General features: G+C 38.2%; 1 long non-coding RNA gene across 1 annotated transcript in view; it reads right to left on the bottom strand.

Moving 5' to 3' along the window:
- Window positions 1-7,500, bottom strand: part of LOC126981670 (uncharacterized) — a 14,568-nt gene that overhangs the window by 6,111 nt on the left and 957 nt on the right. The window contains exon 2 of the long non-coding RNA XR_007734021.1: window positions 7,452-7,500. This exon is cut by the window's right edge and continues 533 nt beyond it. This is a non-coding gene — a long non-coding RNA (uncharacterized LOC126981670). The remainder of the gene's footprint in view (window positions 1-7,451) is intronic.

A 7,500-nucleotide genomic window follows, 5' to 3' on the forward strand; every position in this document is an offset into this window, starting at 1 on the left:
TAGTAGTAGTAGTAGTAGTAGTAGTAGTAGTAGTAGTAGTAGTAGTAGTAGTAGTAGTAGTAGTAGTAGTAGTAGTAGTAGTAGTAGTAGTAGTAGTAGTAGTAGTAGTAGTAGTAGTAGTTGTTTTTGTTGTTGTTGCTGTTGAAATAGGAAGAGGAATGAATGGAGGAAGGAAGAGGGGAAGGAGGGAAGAATGAGAAGGAAGGAAGGAAGGAAGAATGAGAAGGAAGGAAGGAAGGAAGGAAGGAAATAGGACGTTAAAAATAAAATAAAAATAAAAACGGAGAAAAATAATTAGCCATCGTAAAAGGACAAAACAGAGAAATAAAAGGAGGCAATAAAAAAATCCAATAAAAACAAAGAAAAATATAAACAAGGAATAAAAAAGAGGAAAGAGGAAACTAAAGCAAAAAATAACAAGGGAATAAAATGCAATAAATAAAAGAATAAAGAGAAACAAAAAATAAAATAGACCTAAAAATAAATAAAAAGAAAAAAAAATAGTAAAAACAGAAATAAAAACAAAATAAAAAAGAAAATTGATAAAAAGGAGAATAAAACAAAGGAACAAAAACAAAGAAAATAAAAACAAAAGAACCAAACAATAAAAAAAGATAATTACAAAAAGAAAGAAAGAAAAGAAAGAAAATAAAGAAAGTAAAGATAGAAGAAAAGTGATAGTGAGAAAGGACAGGACGTACCCGGAGAGAGAGAGAGAGAGAGAGAGAGAGAGAGAGAGAGAGAGAGAGAGAGAGAGAGAGAGAGAGAGAGAGAGAGAGAGAGAGAGAGAGAGAGAGAGAGAGAGAGAGAGAGAGAGTTAGGGTATCTGTCAGAGTGATGAGACAGATAGACAGGAGAGAGAGAGAGAGAGAGAGAGAGAGAGAGAGAGAGAGAGAGAGAGAGAGAGAGAGAGAGAGAGAGAGAGAGAGAGAGAGAGAGAGAGAGAGAGAGATAAAGAAGGTATTATTAAGGAAAAAAATACGATTAAAAAGTAATAGGAAAATGAAAAATGAAAATATAAAGGGAAGAAGAAGGGTGAGTATAAGGGGGGAGTATAGAAGGGGAAGAAAAAGGGAGAATATAAGATAAGAGTATAATGTGAAGATGGGGAGAACACAAAGGAAAACACAAAGGAAGAACAAACAACAGCAGACTTGATGGTCCTGACGAGGCTGTTTGTGACAAGCAACACTAACTATCTAGTCAAAGGTGGAAGATGAAGGACACCAAAAAAAGAAGAAGGTCGAGTATAAGGAGGAGAAGGTCGAGTATAAGGTGGAGAAGGTCGAGTATAAGGTGGAGAAGGTCGAGTATAAGGTGGAGAAGAAGGTCGAGAAAAAAAGAAAAATAACAAAAAAGGAAGAAGAAAAAGAAAGGAATAAAAAACAAAGAAAATATAAACAAAAGAACCAAATAAAAAAAAAGATAATTACAAAAAGAAAAGAAAAAATAAAGAAAGTAAAGATAGAAGAAAATAAAAAAGTAAAGATAGGAGAAGAAAATAAAGAAAATAAAGATAGGAGAAGAAAATAAAGATAGGAGAAGAAAATAAAGAAAATAAAGATAGAAGAAAATAAAGAAAATAAAGATAGGAGAAGAAAATAAAGAAAATAAAGATAGGAGAAGAAAATAAAGAAAATAAAGATAGGAGAAGAAAATAAAGAAAATAAAGATAGAAGAAAATAAAGAAAATAAAGATAGGAGAAGAAAATAAAGAAAATAAAGATAGGAGAAGAAAATAAAGATAGAAGAAAATAGAGAAAAAGGAGATAGGAGAAGAAAATAAAGATAGGAGAAGAAAATAAAGAAAATAAAGATAGGAGAAGAAAATAAAGATAGGAGAAGAAAATAAAGAAAATAAAGATAGGAGAAGCAAATAAAGAAAATAAAGATAGGAGAAGAAAATAAAGAAAATAAAGAAAGGAGAAGAAAATAAAGAAAATAAAGATAGAAGAAGAAAATAAAGAAAATAGAGATAGGAGAAGAAAATAAAGAAAATAAAGATAGAAGAAGAAAATAGAGAAAAAGGAGATAGAAGAAAATAAAGATAGGAGAAGAAAATAAAGAAAATAATGATAGAAGAAAATAAAGATAGGAGAAGAAAATAAAGAAAATAAAGATAGGAGAAGAAAATAAAGAAAGTAAAGATAGGAGAAGAAAATAAAGAAAATAAAGATAGGAGAAGAAGGGCGGTATGATCGGCGCAGAGACATCGTTCCCTCGCCTGGCTAACCAATCCCCGCCTAGGAATAGAAGCAAATATTTACCTGTGCTGCACCTGTGGCCACCCCTACCTGTCTCTCTCTCTCTCTCTCATACCTACCTAATTCTGTGATCTTTTCCTTTCTTCCTCTGTGATTTGCTCTCTCTCTCTCTCTCTCTCTCTCATATGTCAGCTGTTTACGATTTGAAACTCTATTTAATATTCTGTAAACATTCAACAAGGCTGTATGGTGCTACGAATGTCCCTTTTTAGAATGATGGCGAAGAGTTTTAATATATTTCCGGCCTTAACAGGGATCAAGACACCATCGCCCCTATTTTTAAACATGTTCGCGGCTCAGCTCCCGTTCGAAAAGCCTCACTACTAAGGGCCAGTCTTACAGTCCAGTCCAGCACGTTTGTAAGCTCCCCAACCAAACACAAAACACGACGAAAATTCCTTGTATAGTGTTTTTTTCACATTTGTTACTTTTTTTTATGCCCTTGAACTGACTCCTCTGCTGTAAAGAAGAAGAAAAAAACACTATACAAGGCATTTTCGTCAGAGTGGACTGGACTGGACTGTAAGACTGGCCCTAAGTCTCTCTCACGCCCAGACCTGCTTAGAGGAGTGTCATTTAAGGAGTAATTGTGTGAGGGGTTATTCCTACCTACACTCAAAATGCTACACTTCCCTACATTGAGTTCCATCCATCCATCCATTGAGGGGTTATTCCTTCCTACACTCAAAATGCTACACTTCCCTACATTGAGTTCCGTCCATCCATCCACTGAGGGGTTATTCCTACCTACACTCAAAATGCTACACTTCCCTACATTGAGTTCCATCCATCCATCCATCCATTCCATTTGACTTCCGCACCTTGGACGGGAAACATACCCTTGAAAACCCTATTAATCTTCTCTGTGGCCTCAGGAAACAGTGGTAAGTTTAACCCAGGTAAGTTTAATATAGACCCATGTATTCCTCCCTCCACGCTCGATGACAGCCTCTCCGTCCTTACTGTTCTTACCCCGAGGGACAGACTTGGCAGAAAAAGATACCCATGAAAAACCGATTAATCCTCTCTGTGGCCTCAGGAAACAGTGGTGGGTATGTTTAAGCCAGGTAAGTTTAATATAGACCCATGTATTCCTCCCTCACCTCCGCTCGATGACAGCCTCTCCGTCCTTACTGTTCTTACCCCGAGGGACAGACTTGGCAGAAAAAGATACCCATGAAAAACCGATTAATCCTCTCTGTGGCCAAAGGAAATAATCGTCCTCACCTCCACGCTCGATGACAGCCTCTCCGTCCTTACTGTTCTTACCACGAGGGACAGACTTGGCAGAAAAAGATACCCATGAAAAACCGATTAATCCTCTCTGTGGCCAAAGGAAATAATCGTCCTCACCTCCACGCTCGATGACAGCCTCTCCGTCCTTACTGTTCTTACCCCGAGGGACAGACTTGGCAGAAAAAGATACCCATGAAAAACCGATTAATCCTCTCTGTGGCCTCAGGAAACAGTGGTAGGTATGTTTAACCCAGGTAGGTTTAATATAGACCCATGTATTCCTCCCTCCACGCTCGATGACAGCCTCTCCGTCCTTACTGTTCTTACCCCGAGGGACAGACTTGGCAGAAAAAGATACCCATGAAAAACCGATTAATCCTCTCTGTGGCCAAAGGAAATAATCGTCCTCACCTCCACGCTCGATGACAGCCTCTCCGCCCTTACTGTTCTTACCCCGAAGGACAGACTTGGCAGAAAAAGATACCCATGAAAAACCGATTAATCCTCTCTGTGGCCTCAGGAAACAGTGGTAAGTTTAACCCAGGTAAGTTTAATATAGACCCATGTATTCCTCCCTCCACGCTCGATGACAGCCTCTCCGTCCTTTCTGTTCTTACCACGAGGGACAGACTTGGCAGAAAAAGATACCCATGAAAAACCGATTAATCCTCTCTGTGGCCAAAGGAAATAATCGTCCTCTCCTCCACGCTCGATGACAGCCTCTCCGCCCTTACTGTTCTTACCACGAGGGACAGACTTGGTAGAAAAAGATACCCATGAAAAACCGATTAATCCTCTCTGTGGCCTCAGGAAACAGTGGTAGGTAAGTTTAAGCCAGGTAAGTTTAATATAGACCCATGTATTCCTCCCTCCACGCTCGATGACAGCCTCTCCGCCCTTACTGTTCTTACCACGAAGGACAGATTTGGCAGACCTGTGGCCCCGAGCAGCCCCGCCCAAACCAAACTGACCTAAAATTGGTGTCAGACTAGAGTGTGGTTCTTAGGGGCTATGTCGTCTGAATATCTACGCAAATCTCTCTCTCTCTCTCTCTCTCTCTCTCTCTCTCTCTCTCATGAGGATGACACAATTCACTTGCCAGAGGTAAAAGAGGACAGGAAGGAGGAGGAGGAGGAAGAGGAGTAGAGGAGGAGGAAGAGGAGGAGGAGGAGGAGGAGGAGGAGGTTATGAGATCAAAGAAGAACATAAATTTACAAAAGGAAAAAAAGAGAAAGAGTAAATGAAGGAGAATAAAAATTAAGAAGAAGAAGAACAACAACAACAACAACAACAATATCAACAACAACAACAACAACAAAAAGAACAAAACCAAGAAAAATCACATGTGAGAGAGAGAGAGAGAGAGAGAGAGAGAGAGAGAGAGAGAGAGAGAGAGAGAGAGAGAGAGAGAGAGAGAGAGAGAGAGAGAGAGAGAGAGAGAGGGAGAGAGACGTAGGGGGTGAGACAAACAGACAGACAGGTAGACAGACAGACAGACAGGACATGCTGAGAACGCGGAGGGAGGGAAAGGGGAGAGACGGAGGGAGGGAGAGAGGGAGGGAGAGAAAGGGGGAGGGAGAGAAAAGGGGAGAAGGGTGTATTTAGTAAGGGAAGGAGAGTAGTAAAGACAGGGAGGAGGAGGAGGAGGAGGAGGAGGAGGAGGAGGAGGAGGAGGAGGAGGAGGAGGAGAGAGGGAAGAGAGGGAAGAGGAAATGAGGAAAGGAAAGAGAGGTAAAGAGGTAAGAAATAATCAATAATAATAATAATAATAATAATAATAATAATAATAATAATAATAATAATAATAATAATAATAATAGCGATAATTAGAAAGATAGAGAGAGAGAGAGAGAGAGAGAGAGAGAGAGAGAGAGAGAGAGAGAGAGAGAGAGAGAGAGAGAGAGAGAGAGAGAGAGAGAGAGAGAGAGAGAGAGAGAGAGAGAGAGAGAGAGAGAGACTTTATTTTCGTTCGTGGTCGCGGTTGTGAGTGTGTGTACGTGTGTGTGTGTGTGTGTGTGTGTGTGTGTAGTAGTAGTAGTAGTAGTAGTAGTAGTAGTAGTAGTAGTAGTAGTAGTAATAATAATAATAATAATAATAATAATAATAATAATAATAATAATAATAATAATAATAATAATAATGATAATAATAATATTTTCTTCCACTAAATTTAACTTATAGAAAAAATTACTTTCCTTTTCCATTCAAGTATTTTTTTTCTCTCTCTAATTGGTTCCTCTCTCTCTCTCAAGGGGTGTGGCAAGAGTTGGCTAGACGGATGTTTTTCTTCCATTTTCTCTTTTTTTTTGAGCTATCTCTAACTTTAAAATGAGAGAGAGAGAGGAAAAAAGTTACCTCGCATATTTATTATTTTATCATTTAATGCGCCAATAATTCTCTCTCTCTCTCGATTCTATTTAATTATAAACCATTAGGCTCCATTTGAAGGTGTGTGTGTGTGTGTGTGTGTGTGTGTGTGTGTGTGTGTGTGTGTGTGTGTGTGTGTGTGTGTGTGTGTGTGTGTGTGTGTAGGTTCTTCTCTCTCTCTAATTCTAAGCCCTCTTTTGCCTGTCACGATATTGATTCTGTTTCTTTCTCTTCTTTCTCTCTCATTTTCTCTTCCTTCCTTTCTATCTTTATTAGTGAATGGGGAGAGCTAAAACAGTTAAAGGGGAAGAGAAATAGGGAGGGGAAATACGTGATAAAAAAGGAAGAAGAGAAAATATGAAGAGAAATAGACAGAGAAGCAACTGATTGAAGAAGAAGAAGAAGAAGAAAAAGAAGAAGATGAAGGAGAAGAGAGAGAGAGAGAGAGAGAGAGAGAGAGAGAGAGAGAGAGAGAGAGAGAGAGAGAGAGAGAGAGAGAGAGAGAGAGAGAGAGAGAGAGAGAGAGAGAGAGAGAGAGAGAGAGAGAGTGTGATGATGAAAATGAAAGATTATTAAGAAAAGTTAAATAAATCATAGAAAAATTCAGAAAAAATATATACAGAAAATTTTAAAACCGAAAAAATGGAGAGCTTAGAGAAAAATAAGGAAAAGTAAAGAAAAGAAAAAAGAAAAAGAGTAAAGTAAGGGAAAGTAAAATAAAGAATAGCAAGAAATGGAAAAGATAAAATAAAGAAAAATAAAGAAATTACAAAAACTGGAAAATACAGAAAAGTGGAATAAACGAAAGAGAATTATAAAGAAAGCACGATAAAGAAAATAAAAAAGAAAAGGGAAAATAAGGAAAAATAAAGAAATGGGAAAAGGAAAATAAGTGAGACAATAAAAAAAGAAGGAAAAAGAAAAGTTAAATAAAAACGAAAAATCGAAATAAAGATAATTAAAAGAAAACTGAAGAAAGGTAAAGAAAATAAATAAAGAAAACAAAGAAAACACTAAATAAATCACAACCACAACAATATCACTACTTTCCCAAACCCTCAAAATCAACAAAATAAATAAAATAAGTCAAGCAAATTATAACATTTACCTAATAATTAAACCTCGAGCCGCGACTTATTTTTTGCCCTTCCTCGCCTGGGTTGAGAAATATGTCACGTTTGGGGGGAAGGTGAAATTAATCGCGGCCCAGACTTTATGCAACCTATTCTGGCCCTTAAGGAGACGTGCATTAGGTGTGTGTGTGTGTGTGTGTGTGTGTGTGTGTGTGTGTGTGTGTGTGTGTGTGTGTGTGTGTGTGTGTGTGTGTGTGTGTGTGTGTGTGTGTGAATGGGTTGTCTGGTCTGTATGTCTGTCTGTGTGTGTGTGTGTGTGTGTGTGTGTGTGTGTGTGTGTGTGTGTGTGTGTGTGTGAATGGGTTGTCTGGTCTGTATGTCTGTCTGTCTGTGTGTGTGTGTGTGTGTGTGTGTGTGTGTGTGTGTGTGTGTGTGTGTGTGTGTGTGTGTGTGTCTGTCTGTCTGTCTCTCTCTCTCTCTCTCTCTCTCTCTCTCTAATGGTTTTACGCACCTTCTTTATTTAAATTATCTATTTCTTCTCTTTTATCCTTCTTCTTCTT

This window comes from Eriocheir sinensis, chromosome 49 (genome assembly GCF_024679095.1).
Source record: "Eriocheir sinensis breed Jianghai 21 chromosome 49, ASM2467909v1, whole genome shotgun sequence".
NCBI classification, from domain to species: domain Eukaryota; kingdom Metazoa; phylum Arthropoda; class Malacostraca; order Decapoda; family Varunidae; genus Eriocheir; species Eriocheir sinensis.